Source organism: Labeo rohita, chromosome 4 (assembly GCF_022985175.1).
Source record: "Labeo rohita strain BAU-BD-2019 chromosome 4, IGBB_LRoh.1.0, whole genome shotgun sequence".
Classification (NCBI taxonomy): Eukaryota; Metazoa; Chordata; class Actinopteri; order Cypriniformes; family Cyprinidae; genus Labeo; species Labeo rohita.
The window spans coordinates 28,019,552-28,036,325 of record NC_066872.1 but is presented as its reverse complement, the minus strand read 5'-3'; the positions used below and the strand labels follow the sequence as shown (position 1 = coordinate 28,036,325).

Here is a 16,774-nt window from a genome sequence, read left to right as displayed (position 1 = left end):
ACAGTGGGGTCCACATAAAAGACATCAGGCGACCTGTGGGGAACCGTTATTAGCTATATCCGCAGTCCAGATCCAGGCCATTTCAAATTAATGAACATCGGACCAAATAATAGCCACTCTACACGCATGCTTCTTCAAGACGGGAGGTCACATTACTCAGAATTCATCCCATTAATTAGCACCTGCCCTTCCCTGACAGTGAGCCACCCTTGCTATTGATGGAGCTCTCTCTGGGGAAATCACAGCCTCTACACCTAGACGTTCTTCTGAGACTTTGTGTGAGCACAAACGTCTACAAGTCACCATGCCAAGACTTGCCGTGTGCACCTTCCAGCTTCCAACCTCCTGAACACGCTCCCAGGAGGGTTTCGTAAATGTCCTTGCTCGTCCTTGCCCCGTTTGCTTAGGATGTGTGAGGATGCTAATACTAGCTGAGAGGGTCATCTTAGTTGACTGCTGCCAGAACGATCGCCTGCTGACTGCATCATCGTCCACGGTAGCCAATCGCAGCCAAGGACTTAGTTATGCTGTGCCACTCTCACTGGAGGGATTCCGAAGGAAGCGCCTCGTGACGGCGCATGGTTAAACAGCCAAGAGTCCCTTTCTTTCTCCCTCCCTCTCTCTAATTCAGGACTGGATGCATGCACGATCTGGTTTTTAACAGGGATAGCGCATTACCATGCACACTACTCCCTGCAGGCTCAGCAGAGAATAGCGACAGCAGCAGCTCTCCCGCTCTCTCTCCCGCTCTCTCCACCTCTACCAGACAAGACTCCTCCTCTCCATCTCTCTGTGACTCCCTCTCTCTCTTGCATATGATCTGTACTTCACTTCCTCCCAGCTGAAGCAGGAGATAACAGCACGCTACATACAGGTAGGCACTTGTATTTCCCTCTCTGAAGTTGCAGGTGTTCAGATGTTGCTGTTTTTTTTCGAATTTGATGCGATTCTGAAAGAGACCTATACTGGGTCAGAGTAGAGCGTGCCATCATAAATGCCCGCCCCTACAGCGTGGCGTTTGTTTTCACGCCAACGCTGCTTTTGGCACCGTTTCCTTCCTCGTTCTGGCCAGCCGGGGAAGGTGGTAGTTTACTGGTTGGATGGTTCCTGTGAGAAACCCATCATCTACTGCCACGCTTAGCTGAGATCTACTTATCCAAGTAGGGGAAATGATTCACACGTTTGTATCTGGAGATTGGAGATGTGTTTTCTTATGTGTAGGTTTGTGTGTGGGAGTGTGAGTGTGGATGGACGGCTGAGGTTGGAAGGGAGGGGAGATGGAAGCTGAGATGCTGTATTCATCCCAGGGAAACTAATCCCACCACAGTTCTCCGTATCTGATAAACACTCTCTTCGTCTTTTCTCCCTCTCGCCTTCATGTGTGATGGGTTTATCTGTGCCGGTGGAGAATTATTCCACTGGAGGGAATTATTTTAGAATGGCAGATAATTCCCACAGTAAAAGAGCTTCTTTTATCCCTAGAAACCATTATTTGTTCTGCTCTGGGAATCACGCCTGCCAATGTATATTTGGAGACAGATGCTGTCTCTGTCAACCTAGAGTGGCAGCCAAAGAGAAAGTAGATTCGCCTAAGTATATATCTCAACCGTACTTGACTTTCCTTCTCAACTCAAGCTCTTCTTTTGTCTGCAAGTGCTGGATTGAGGATGGATTGCATAACAAGCTGAAATCTCTTATAGTCATTATGTTATGAAGGACTTGGTTCATTGGTGAGCTGCTGCCCACACCAACAAATGCGCCTGTCATTACCTCATATCTCTGTTGGGCAGATCAGCCGTTGCTATGCACGCCTAGTGAGAGCGAGGAGCAGGGATTGCTCGGCTATAGCCTCGGGCTTATCCAATTCAGTTGTGCAGATCCTCCTCTGGAATACATTAGTGCTTGAGGAGCTGCGGTAAAACAGTTGCTAAGTGATACCATAGGAATAGCTTCAGAAGCTCATCAAAATAGACCAACACTTCACATTAAGATGCAGGTAGTGCACTTGCTGTAGTAAGCTGTGGTTCTAATGAACTTACCAACATTGCCGTATTGACATTTTACCTTCAAAATGTTCTGTACCAAAATTATTCCGGTTTGCTGGGTGCATTGATTCAAAACAGTTAAGTCATCAATGAGTCAAAATCTGAAAACACAGTAAGTGTAAATAAACAGCAACAACACTTGTACACTTGCTGATTTTGTCACATATTTATTTATATATTTATTTTAATAAATTTATTTTTAAATAAAAAATGATAACCATGGACGAGTAAACAATGAGCACCGCCATTATAAATTGTAACTTCTGATTGGATGCTCTTCTTTTCCAGTCTCCATAAGAACCCATTCAAATAACATCCATGTGTTTTTAATGTAGGGAACGTCAACAGCTAGGTAGCCAGGTAGTGTCATCTGCAAACTCATTAAACGCTGAGGAGTGAGGCGACATTGCAAGTGATGGCTCTGGAGCCATGTGCTTTTTAAAAACACTTTAAAAGGTCTAACATGTTGATTATCAGCTCGGAATATACACTAATTTGACTAGAAACACTGGCGACTGAAAATGCAAAGCATCCTTCCGGTTAAGAGTCAGGCGTGACTTCTGACTTCCATAGACCAATTTAGTGTTTGCAAACAGTGATGGCGTTTTTTGTGGGCAGAGCCTATTTGGTGGCAAATGAAAATGGAATTAAAGAATAAAAAAGGTACATTTGAGTTTATTTTAAAATACTGCCTTCATTCTGGCAATTCCGAGATTATATCTCACAGTTTTGATAAGGAAAATCAACTTGTCATTCTCCCTTTTCCCCCCGGCTCAGAATCATGAGTTTATATCCCACACTTCCGGCTTTTTTCCTCAGAACTAACAAACCTGCTATTTATGAGTTAAATCGAGTTTTAAAGTCCAAACTAGTAGGTTAAGGACTGGTTTCACAGACAGGGTTTAGGTTAAGCCAGGATTAGGCCATGGGGGGATTACATTTTGAACAATAGGGCCCTACAATTTTTTTTTTTTCAGAAATTCTTGTGTGTTTTTCTGATAATCAAATACAGGCATTAAACATTTATTTATTTTTAAATGAAAATTAAACCCTTTTATTTGTTGCCAAACAAACAGAGTTTTTTTCTGTTATTTCTGTTATTATTATAATTTATGCATTTAATTGTTTTATTTAAATTAGCCAGAAATAGGAATACCTACATTATACTGTATTAAAGTAATACAAGACAATAATACAATACATTTCTGTTACATGTTAAACTTTTATTTTATATAGAGCCAAGCGGAATATGGAGGATTCATATTTAAACAGTCTTTTTGCGTTTTAATATTCACACACACTAGTCCATATCGCGATTCGAATTAAGTGAGAGACCTACTTTTGATTTATTAATCCAAAAATTGATGTATTCTGTGGCATCCCGTGCTGTAGAGTAAAATCCGTTTTTATAAATGGACTATGCGATCCCGTCCGCGGTGGGCCGCAATTTCTATAAATGGACTCTGCGATTTATGCTTTAAAAGTAGGGTAATCATAGCAGGTTGCGTCCATAGTCTGTCCATTTAAATGTCTGCGTTTAGCTTTTTATTCCATTGATTTTACGCGTTTCTCTCCACTTGTTACCTGTTTTTACTGCCAGCACAATGACCGCGCAGCTGCAAGTGACGTCTACTCCAAATTGGTCTATTGCAACAGTTATTATTATTTGTTTTTCTTATGGTATGGATTCCTGATTGATATTGATCTTAAATTGTTGTACAAAGGAAGTTAGTTGCTACTTTAAATCTCATCCCATCGATAATATTCTTTGTTTGAGAGAAACTGTTGACTTACGAAGTTCCATTTTCCCAAGGGCCTTAGATGTAATATCACCCCACGAAAGGTTTCCTAAAAACCACAGCAACCCAGCACGTGGATTTTACGTTTCAGGGCAATATGGGATGGCAGATGTTGGCCCAAATATGTCACGCCCCCTGCAGTTGCCAAGGGCAACGTCGTGCATTATCAGCCTTGTTAAATATCCATTAATGAGGTGAGATACAAGCCCGGTTCTGCCGAAAGGTGGAGTTAACCATCCCTTCTACTGACGCTCAGCTCTGGAAGTCTTTAATGTCAGCCTGTGAGATTAGGATCAGTCACCTGGATGATTTTTTTGTCGTTCGCCTACACACTTCCCTTGTTGAAATTGAAGGTGGAGAAATAAATGTGAGCGTGTGTGTACATACAGTATATGTGCGTGTCTACAGAGGCCAACACGCTGTTGTTAGGAGTAATAGCAGACAGAAGATAAAAATAGCGGCTCTATTATGATTTGACCTTGGACAGCTGGCTGGTTGGCTGCAGATACCTGGGCGAGGGAAGTGTACGGATCACTGACATGCTCCGTGAAGAGTCTGGGGCAGACATGATAAATGTGTGCAATAACGGAGCGGTATGTTCTCGTTGCGTTACACCGCAGCAAGCACAGACACCATATAAACAAAACTCACTGAGGGTTTGAGTAATTGAGACAGATTCGAAACCAATAATATATTATAAACATGGAATATTGAAGGTGCTCTCATCTTTTTTTTTAAGCAGTTGATCTTCAACTTACAGTCTAAGCCATAAGGAGATGTTATAATTTATATCCATTGGATTGGGTATTAAAACCTAGCAGTGTCTTTTTGAGAGTAATTGTTCAACCAGTGACTGAGATGGATAACAAAACACAAGCCTGTGTTTGTACAGGCTAGCAGCAGGGGTCATACATATCTCAAGCAGCAAGGACTTGTGGGAAATACTGGTGAATAAATATTGTTTGATGTATCAGAGAACAAGAACACTCTCAAGGTCAGCAGGAGAGCCATGAGACATTATGTTTGACAAAGTGCTTTGACCTAATAGAATATAGACCCATTTTGAAGGTCTAGTTGGAAAGCTGTCTATCTATCCACCTATAGGTGTGTGTGTGTGTGTGTGTATAAAATGTCTGTTAATAGTATGCCAAGTACCATAAATAGATTACTGCATATGAATATGCAGGTTTTTATTCTTAAATGTGACACGCATAGTCCACCACTAATGTAAATGAACTTGTATATTCCTAATGTTAGCCTAAAATATAATTTTTATCTAACAAAATATAGAAACCATATCATATATATTAATTGTGAATGCTAAATTAGTTTTATCTCTCTAGATTTCGGCTAGGGAAATACAGTAGATGCAGTTTCCTTATTGGGGCTGCTCACTATTCCACATATTGCTAAGCAACGGAGGAGAGGTCCTTAGAGAATCTAGCCAGCCTTCTGACTCCATAACACAGCCTTGGCACATGCACACATACACACACAGATGGTGGTGAACAGATCTCGTTCCATAGCGTTTGCTGTGCCTGTGTTACCATGGTGGTTACATATGCACATAGTTAGCGGAAGTGATGTAATGTCTTTATTTTTAATCAGTGCACAAGGGGGCAATCAGGTGGTGAAGCCTCACCTTGAGCCCTGATTGACTACAATGCACAGACAGTTATTGGATTCAGCTGTGGCACCCTTCCTAGCCTTCCCATAGCAGTTCAGTGCATCTGTATATTTTTTATTATGGCTGTCAACTGATTAAAATATGTCATCAAATTAATTACGTTGTATGGTGATTAACTAAGTGAATTAATCACATAGACAAAAGCGCCCAAATGACGATATTTCACAGACGTTACATTGTGGTGAAAGTTTTGAAAATATATCATATAGACATAAATCATGTTCTGTATGATTATATATGGAGTATAATCACTGGCCTACAAACTACTAAAGTTTATCTGAGGTAGACTTAGAAATCATTTACATTAATGATATTTTAACTATTTTATTTAAGTTGTTGATCCTTGTGAACAAGTATTTGGAAGAAATGTTGGACTTCTGTCATCTCTTGCAGTTTTTGACACCGTGTTGAGTTTAAACGTAAAAAAAAAGTGTCTTTTTCATTTGAATGCCTTTTTAACACAAGAACTTATCCTTTGAGAACAACTTTGCGCTCATTCTGTGCTGCCTGTTGTAATGCCATGAATTAATTCTATGTACAGTAATAGTTGTTTCATTTATTTAATATCTACTTTTTAAAATATATATATATTGTATTATGTGTAATTTCTCTAAACCAACACATTAAATTTACAGTCCTTTTTGTTTACGTATGTCCATGGTCAAGCAACACCTTGTCTTTGTCTGGTTTTAGAGGGATATGGCCTTCTTGATCGCAGTGGACCTGCACTGATAGTACTAGGATTACATGATCAATACAGACTTGATCAAAACAGAGAGGAAAAGCATTTTGGCTTTACAGAAATCCTCCTCAAGGTATTGCCTGTAGCTCGGCCACAAACATATCATAGAACATTTTATTTTATTTTATTTTATTTATTTATATATGTTTTTATTATATAATAGTGATTATTATGAGCTGGACATCAGCCAAAAATAAATAAATAAAGTAAAATAAAATAAAATAAAATAATAGTATTGGAATACGAATATGCTATTTAACAATTACACTAACCGTTAGAAATAATATTACTCCTACATATAAAAGGACTAAGGTTGGTTTAGTCTAATTCTTTGCAAACATTTGACACAACCAAAAAGCAGAGCAGTCACTCTGTATGTAAAATTAGGCCACTTCCATTAAAAAAATTTAACAAGATGAATTCATGAAGAATGTTAAAACCAGTGACAGCCAGAAATTTAAGAAGGGCTTTATAAATTATTTTTCTGCATGACTTGTCTCACTTCAATTTTAGCCACAACAATTCAGCATGAATACGCTCTAGTGACAATTAAGAATAATTGAATGCTTTCACAGAAGTCACAGCTAATAAGCATCAGCATTTCATTTGGGTGAAAACAGGGCCATGAGTCATCAATTTGCCTTTCAGGTGTCACCACCCAGAAATGGAGGGAAAATCCACAAATCACAATGCCGAATTTCCTTGTAGTTTCACATGTCATAATTTCTTCTTTTATTAAATGTACAAATATTGCTCCTAATCTGCTTCCTCGCCCCAACATCTTACAAGTGTTTTGGGAAAATTGGGGAGTGTGATTGTTGAAAGGAATTTGTTTTTTCTTTTTTCCTTGTGAGAAGGTTACGAAGGAAGTTGCCTCCCACATTTTCAGATCCTGGTATTCCTGCTACATCCTTCAAGCAGTAACTGATTTTAGCACACTATATGTGACCCTGGACCACAAAACCAGTCTTAAGTCGCTGGGGTTTATTTGTAGCAATAGCCAAAAATACACTGTATGGGTCAAAATGATAGATTTCTCTTTTATGCCAAAAATCATTAGTAAATTAAGTAAAGATCATGTTCCATGAAGATATTTTGTAAAATTCCTACTGTAAATATATCAAAACTTAATTTTTGATTAGTAATATGCATTATTAAGATCTTAATTTGGTCAACTTTAAAGACTTTTTTTTTTGCACCCTCAGATTCCACATATTCAAATTGTTGTATCTCGGCCAAATATTGTCCTATCATATCAAACCCATATCAAAGATGATGTATAGATCTCAATTTCGAAAATTTAACCTGTATGACTGGTTTTGTGGTCCAGGGTCACATATGTCACATGACATTACTACAGACATACCCATGGTCATATAGATGCCCCAGATGTGTGCTTTAGCACCCCACTGACGCCCCCTACTCCCACACCGCTGCTTGAAGGTGAGTGTGTCAGAGTCAGGGGGGATTAATTATTACTAAAGGGCAGACTCTGTCACAAAGGTGGACTGGAGGACATTTTGAATGTTTTATGAATCTAATAAGGGAGGAAAGAAGAGAGCAAGAAAAATGCTGCTGTGCTACAGTTCACTCGCTGCTCTTGTGGGAAAATTTCAGTATTCCAAAATGCATCAATGCATGCTACAATGAGCGTGTTACAGTATCTAAGGGTCGTACAGCTCTGTTTAATTTAATGATCTTTAGATAAGAGTAATTACATTTTTATGAGTACTTTTTTTTTTTTTACCTAGCATGACAATCCCTGACCAGAAATAAATACAGAATACCAAAATGAATGCTCAAATAGAAGCAGATGTAAATATAAGGGATGCTTGTAACTTGAGTTTGTCAAGATTGAAAATAAATAAATCATTTTAAAAATTGTTCACTGAAAATTTCAATAAAGGAACACTTTTGAAAGAAATGGCTCATTTGTTTGTGAAATAGGCTGTACTGGTGGCACTACATGATAGTTTTTGAGTTCAGCCTGTGAAGACAATGCAATAGAAAGACGTGTTGTCTTGACATTATTTCACAGTATGCAGTCTTTTTATCTCATCACATTCAATTCTGAAGAGCACAACTCTGGTGAATATAATTCATTTTGCTGTGGTGCTGGAGATTATGAAAAGTAGTGCAGGAAACTCTCTCTTTAACTGTAATCAGAAACATGAGTCAAACAAAAACGTGTGCGTGGGTGCATGTGATTGAAGGAGCCGTAGTTTCCCTCCAGTGTGGACTAGTTATTGCTTTTGCCCTTATAATGAACAGATCCCACTGACTTTTATTACAGTTGTGAATCTCCCCTTACTAGGCTCCACTGAGTCCACATGGGCACTCAGATTGAATTTGAACATCTTGTGATATGCTGAATCTATCTATCTATCTATCTATCTATCTATCTATCTATCTATCTATCTATCTAACTATATCTAAATCTATCTATCATCTATCTATATATCTATTTATATCTATCATATCCATCTATCTGTCTATTTATTTATCTAGCAATCTATTTAGAAATCTGTTGCTTTTTTATTTTTTAAACAATATGCTACTTACATAATATATATACTGGGCTACTCCATAGCAGTTCCTACCAGAACCAGTCTAAAGTAGTCTGAATATAAAAACTTATGGGGATAATGTAGTAATTCAGGATAAACCAAAAACACGGTTTGGAAAATGAATTCATTTTGTAAATTTTAAACACAAAAAGTTACAGACTGCAGCTTTAATAATATCCTGTTTATTATTTGATTATTAAATCTCCTGTTTAAAAATGAGAAAATAGACGTGCTATGGATGAAATGGTTTTCTGTCTTGTATTTTATTTCTTAAAATGATGGATGCAATTAAAATGTGGAGATTAGCATAAATAAGTTAATGCAACCTCTTATTTATATAAGGTACACGTAAAGCTGCTTGGTTTATATTTTTATGCTTTCCAGCATTTTAGTGTTTTATTTTTAGTAATAAATATGCATGCAAATTACAGCGAAGTGCAACAGTTACCATACAGTGTTTGGCAGTGGTCAAAAAAGATTTAAACTGTGAATTTTGAATCCCCGGCTGAATTACCTGCTGTTTTTTGACAAACACCAAGTTCGTGTGGTAATTTAATTGCCGTCCGAATCCACATGTCTGAGTTTAGGAGAAGAAATCGATTCAAAATTCAATGTTTAATACCTTTTTGACCACTGCCGTTGCACTTAGCTGTAATTTGCATGCATATTTATTTCTGATATACTGAAAACTAATTAAAAGAACAATACTTCACAACTGCTCCACCACAGCGAGTGGGAGCAGAAAGAGAAGAAAAGCACGTAAACATTTTTACGGACATCCATATTAGGGCTGGACCAGAATATTAGATTATTCGAATATTCGTTTGTTGGGTTAACATTCGATTTTCAATTTTGAGATTCGAATATCCTTGCAAAAATTCAAACAGACAGACACACAGAGATTCCTGCATTTATTAGAGAGAAGAATATGTTCAGCCCCCTCCCTCTGAAGCTTCGAATATTCGGTGTTGGTTACTACCGAAGCTTCGAAGATAAAAAATGGTATTCGGACCAACCCTACTGCAAATATATGAAACAATTACTGTCCGGATAGGGCTATTGACAGCAACGCAGCTACCACATTCAAGACCCAGAAATGAGTTGTGGTACTCTCCTGAATGCACAGCGGATACGAAATAAAGTTGTTATTTTTTTTTGTATCTACAAACAGTATTCTCGTAGCTTCATAAAATTCAGGTTGAACCACAGATGTCACATGGACAATTTTAATGATATCCTTACTACTTTTCTGGGCTTTGAACATGGTAGTTCTGTTGCTGTCTGTGCAGGGTCAGAAATCTTTTGGATATCATCAAAACTATCTTAATTTGTGCTCCAAAAATGAATGAAGGTCTTACAGGTTTGGAATGACATGAGAGTGAGTACTTAATGACAGAATTTTAATTTTTGGGTGAACTGTCCCTTTAAATAGTTCTTATCATAACAGGAGAAAGGTGCGCACACTGGCCGCCTCTTTCTAAATGCCTACCATGATCTTTCTCTCATGCAAACAGACTTGCTGTCGCTATGGTGACCAAGTCTCCTGCCCTCCGTAGCTCGTCTCCATGAAGATTTACCATGCTCATTCCCTCCGTGTGCTGATGGGCATCTAGTGTAAAATACTGCACATGACTGTCCACATTTAACTCAAGCAAACATTACAAAGGATTCGTATTCTCTATCCCTTGCAGTGCCGCATGTCACTGCCTCCTTTTTAATCTTCTATCTAAACAGTCTGGTTTTGCTTCCTGTGGTCAGTTGTGAAGTCAAGTCAGTTCTTTTTGACAGAAAACTAAATTGTTTGCGAGCTCAACGCAAGCCAATTGCTGGAATAATAATACAGTACAACGGACCCACGGCACAGCTCTCACTGTGAAAAAGTCACATCAACCGGCCTCATGCTCTGCTTCTCTCCTTTTCGGCTCCGCTTTGTTTGCTTGCTCGTTTAAGCGCCTGACGAATTTGGGGCTCCCCTGAAGGACGTACCGTTTGAAGCACCCGCGGTACTGTCTGCGCACGCTGTGTCGCGCCGAGACTAAAATGAGGCTTCCCCTAAAACATGTCCACCCAGCCCCATGTAAAAACACTCATTATCCACTCGCCTAACGGGCTGCTCTCTCCAGCGGGGAGCCAGGCCAGTCCTATTATTGGCTAATGTAATGATTTATAAAAGAGAGGCAGGCACAAAGATTATCTAATGAAGAAAATACAAGACTGCGAGAGATTATTGCCGTGCTGAGCTCCACGCTACCCATCATGATTGAATCACACTCGACAGTCTTAGATGAGTCTCTATTTTCTGTATTACAGTGACAATTTCATAAATTAACCATCATGATGGTGAGAGCTAAGCTTGTTTTGTGACTGTGAAACAAGGTTTTTGTATTGTTCTTGTCTTATTTCTCATTTTCTTGCAAGTAAGCATCTTGAGGGATTTAAGGAGTATTTTTGGGGGATTAAATGCAACTTAAATGCCTTAGAAGAATTTTGACTCGTCCTTCAGTTTGTGTAGATGAATGAAAACATGTTACCAGCACTTACGATGACAGGTTTAAATGGTTTAAGTGCAGAAATGTGATGCTTCAGTAATAAATGTTTGCTGTTTGTCCTGGAAAGTTGTCTTTTAGATTGTAGACTTTTCTAGGTGGAAGTACTGTCCATTATTGTCAGAATTCTGGTGAAGTTTATAACATACCCAAGATTTTAAATGTTTTTTTTAAAGAAGTCTCTTCTGCTCACCAAACCTGCAATAGCAGTATTTGATCCAAAGTACAGCAAAAACAGTAAAATTTAGAAATAGTTTTACCATTCTGTGATCAAAGCTAATTTTTCAGCATCATTACTCCAGTCTTCAGTGTCACATGATCCTTCAGAAACCATTATAATATGATTTATATGATTTATTATTATATCAATATTTAAAACAGTTGAGTACATTTTTTTCAGGATTTTTTGATGAATAATAAGATCCATAGATCAGCATTTATCTGAAATAAAATCTTTTGTAGCATTACATGCTATACCATTCAAAAACTTGAAGTATTATTTATTTATTTATTTATTTACTTTACTAAAATGTATTTACTAATGTATGCTGTCTAAACCATGGAAAATGTGTGGAAGCTGCTTAATCATATAGGGAAGGGTTTAGTAAGCAGGAAAGGGCATTATATTTTGACAAACTAAAGTTAAAGGTGCAATAGGTGATTGTCTTCAGAAACATTTTTTGTTATGCTGGATGAAAGTGTCCTCACAGCCCGATAGCAATCATTAAGTTAAGTGGTCCATATGCATTTATATGTATTTATATATTCTGTGGAAGATGTAGGACCAAGAGATGTTTGTCCAATCAAAATGTTTGTTCTGGAAAGGTAAAGAGATGGCTCGCTCTACCGGCATCTGTCTCTCTTTATTTTATTTATTTCCTTTCTGTTTGTGACCTGAGTTGGATGCAAGCTTGTGTACATTTTTCCTCGCTCGTTCCTCATATATGTGGACGAGTGTGTCGACACGTGAGGCGTTCTATTAAACTCGGGGAAAATACGCCGTCTTCTCATCTCCTCTGCATCATTAGCACCTCATAGTTTTCCTATTCTGGGCTATTGAACATTTCAACTCGGTCTTACAATGTAGTAAGTTTGTGGTCATCTAGTCTGTGTGTGTAGATGCGTTTGGGAGGCGTGGATGGCGAATTGCAGGGAGGGTGAGATGTTCGCTTTCAGGGCTATCAGGCTAAAGTTAGCATTCTTCAAGATCTCCTATTGTACCTTTAATACAGGCCTCAGAGATACATTCATCTAAACTCCTACCCCCAATTTATTATTTAGGAGTTTCTTCCAATATTTCTTGCTTTTTACAGACTAAATATAATAATAATGTAATATTTCCACACAATTTACATTTTGAAATATGAACGCAGTGCAGTGAATGTACGAGTTGCACGGACCATAGGGCAGAATATATTGTTGAGCCCTGTAATAGGTGGTAAATATCCGTATGATCTGCCTCCTTTGTTGCGGACTGACGATCCGACAGTTCTTCCTTATATTTCTCATCCTGACAGTGAATTACTTTTGTTTCTTTGTATTTTTCGCCAAGCCCATACACAAGTTACATTCGGTTCAGTGGCATTATTTTCGTTCATTGCCTCCACAATGGCTGACTTCCGGATTGATGATGTAACGTGAAAACACTCTATTGTTTTGGTTTTAGGACAACTTTGATGAAAGGTTTTGATCCACTTCAAATGTTGACTGCTGTATGTGGTTTCTAGGTATTTGTATGAAAAACAGTAGCATTTAATACATGTCTACATTAATAATTTAATAAAATTCTATATGAATATCCCACATTTCTGACACGATACCATGGTGTAGTTTTGTTACTACAGTAAATCACTGGTAAATAATGGCGATTTGTAGACTGAAAAGCCCTGACTATATTGTTGTGCACATTATTTCTCCTGTTAATCAGCGCTGTTTCATCTGCCTTTAAACTAGCTTAAATCATTGAGTCATTTGTGTTCTTCGCTGAATTCAAGCTCTTCACACTGGATCTCACAGTGCTGTTTAGTGATCACGTAACTGAGACTCATCAGCGAGTAAATGCATCTGCTCTAGTAAACTCGCGGTGCGCTGCCATTTACGTTGAGTGGATAAATGGTCCATGTGGTGCGCTTCAAGTAAGTAGAACTGTTTTGTTCAGCTTTTGTCGCATAAACATTACATCGAACATTTATCCAACTTATGTTATCGTTTTATCAAGGAAAATTATATCATGATAATTATTGTTATCGTTTTATTTCCCAGCCCTAGCTACACATACTCTATAAGTGTTACGGTTGAATTGTTGAAACCAGGGTTATAGCTGCCTTATTAAAATGTTTATTTGTGGGTGCACATTTGCCTGCTGGGCTTTCATTTGTAAGTACATTAGTGCGAAGCATTTTCATTTTTATGACCCGAGGAATGGTTCAAAATCATTATCTGTGGTTCTTGAAAGCATAATGCATGTCAATAGAGCTTAACTTGTATTTAATCCAGATATTGTCTTTAACCCTCTGGCCCTCTTTGACCGATTTTATATTTTGAAATTTTAAAAATCGAAGCTTCATTGGAATGAGATAACATTTCGTGACTTTTGTCACATTAGCAATGTGAACACACAAAAACATCACATGATTCAAATATGTTAAAGGGCCAAAACAAAGTCACACTTGCCTTCTTTGTGGTCAAAAATGACCGACATAGGAAATGAATGGGAAATTTGGAAAATTATGAAAACTCTAAGAATCTTTTGATGGTAAAAACTACAAATCAGCCACTGTGCAGAAAAAAAGTGTACAGCAATGAAGGCGTGACACTTGAAAATATCAAGAGTGCAAAACTGACACCCACGCGCACACAGAAATGAACTGGTAAGGCTGCAACAGAGCAAATTGTGAGTATATGTGAAATTAAATGAATACATGGAAAGAAAATACTCTTTCTCACTCCCACACGCACACACACCCACGTGCGCACACACACACACACACACACACACACACAAACACAGAGAGATGAACTGAAAAATTCTTTCCATGCTTCCCTTTCTAACTAAATTTTAATGTCTGATTGTAATCATAATGCAAAACCTGATATTTATCCAAAAAACAAAAATATCTAAAATCTGAAAGAGGTGAACTTTTAGAATGTCTAAATATATTTCTAAATGCAAAACCTAATAAAATGAAGAAACTATGAAAACAATGGGAATCAAATCTTGCTATACTAGAGGTTACACAACTTTTATTTTTTAATGCCACCAGATGGCACAATTCTCAGTTAAAAAAAAATGTATTTTAAATGCTTTCACTCTATTTTAATATGAAATGTTGCAGTTATCGAGAAATAATAATAAAAAAATGAAATACAAAAAAAAAAAAATAATTCCAATGGAAAAAATATCTCCTTAAAACTGTATAAATATTGCATAGTATCATAAAATCTCCTCAAAATTCTAAATAATAATCATCAATATTATTGAACAAAAATGCATTACACTGATTTTCCTGAGGAAAAAATAAAGTAGTGGGCCAGAGGGTTAAATCTGATGTTAAAGTCAGCATGAGATGTAAATTCCGTTCTTTATGTTTTCTAAAATCCCTGATCTAAATGTGAACAATTCATCCATGCATGAATTTCTTTATTGACCTTGTAATTTATTAACAATAATTTGATCTTCCAATGGAATGACAGACTGCAGTCTTCTCCATTCATTTATTCAGCATTAACACCTGGATTTTTTTTTAATTGGTCTACTGTGGTTACTTTGAGTACCAGGGTGAAGTAGTGGTGTACTGTAAGTGTTTTCCTTATATTATGGTGCATAAACAAACAAAGGAAGAAATTATTTGCCGCAACAAAGTTAATGAAAGTTGGAATGTCGGCAGACCTTTAGTAGGACCAACTGTGTCACCTTCAGTACAGATGGCAAAAATAGAACCCACTGAAACCTGACAGTCAATGCTTTTCTGGAGACATAGGGGAATCCTCTCTGAAGTTTCTGTATCAGTGAATAAATCTCTTCAGTTTTGACAAGGCACAAACATTAGAGGAAGTCAAAATAGACATGCCAGGTAGATATGGGTTTGTTCCAAGAGTTGTGTGCGTTTGCTGGATGGATGCGTCATGAGATGCCAAAATGAGAGTAGATGGTCGTGCAATTTTTCTCTTTCTGCTTGAGTTTACTGAGGCATATGGCAAGAAAATTGAGAGTGGAAGAGAAAGGTTGATGGAGACAGCGAGAATGAGAGGTCAGGTTGTGATCTCAGCAGGACCGACTGCTTTCTGTTCCTTGCTCTCTTGTGTCCCAGCATGGGGTACATAGTCACACATACACACAAAAACACGAACAGTGTCGTGTTTTTCAGTGAATTAGGCACAACAGTCCCTCATATACTTCGTCCACATGATAAAGACAATCACTTTTGGTAACCTTAATTAGTTATGCAGATTAGACCATGATATACTCGCCAACTGAGTTACCGTTGCGCTGAACTTAATGAAAAACATGTTAATTACAAATGCATGAATCCTAAACCTGAAATCATTAATGAATATTATGCTTATCATATATTCAAATGAATACAAGCCTTGCAGCCAGAGATGATGAACATGGATCTAACAGATGTTTCATGTAATCCACGTGAGGGGTGGTAAATGGCATGATAGATTTGCTTTTGTTTGTAATGAAGGAACTTGCATATGAGACGTGACGACGTGAAGATAAATCGGGAGGATGCTGAGAGATTTGTCAGGAAGAATGGGGTAAGTGGTTGCTTATTTAATCTTAGTGTTGTAAATGATGGGATCCCATGAACAGAACTCTCTTGAACTTTCTTGAAAAACTTCATTAACACAAGTTGCGCATTCATCAGGACAGTCACTGAGCTGATGCTCAAGGGAAATATCATCTGTCATTGCAGCACTTGTTCATTTAATTTCATATTGTGGAGGTTTCATTCGTGCTTTGCGCCTGTAGTGCTTGCTGAATGCTTATCTACCTCAGCCGTCAACCCCGTAAGAGACCAAGATCGATCTTTTGGAGCATAAAGGATGAAGAATAGACAATCCAACGGATATGATTATACTATATCAGTTCTTTTTTGCAAAACTACATCAATAACTCCAAGGTTATTGGCATGAGGAGTAATAGGTGTGCGAATGTGAGAAGAGGTTGAGGGAGAGAGACTGCATTCATGATAAATGTAGGGCGGGACATAAACACCAGGACACGGTGTCCCTTGGTCTCTGGTGATAAGCGCTGTGTTAAAGGGCCACTCGTGTGCGAAGCAGGAATTTCAATCTGTTTCCATTTTGCGGACTAGTCAAGGACAGCTTCAATGTCATGAGAAACCCACCACGCTGAGCCCCACTCACCGATTACCAGGC

The 16,774-nt window shown here is 37.9% G+C and overlaps 1 protein-coding gene across 3 annotated transcripts in view; it reads left to right on the top strand.

Annotated features, from left to right (window-relative positions):
• The first annotated feature begins 622 nt into the window (after positions 1 to 622).
• syt1a (synaptotagmin Ia) overlaps positions 623 to 16,774 on the top strand; it is a 218,537-nt gene continuing 202,385 nt past the window's right edge. Inside the window, exon 1 of one of the 3 annotated variants that reach the window (XM_051107565.1) lies at positions 623 to 874. The gene's annotated coding sequence lies outside the window, so the exon portion shown is untranslated. The remainder of the gene's footprint in view (positions 875 to 16,774) is intronic. The other 2 variants (XM_051107564.1, XM_051107562.1) reach the window with 2 other exon arrangements.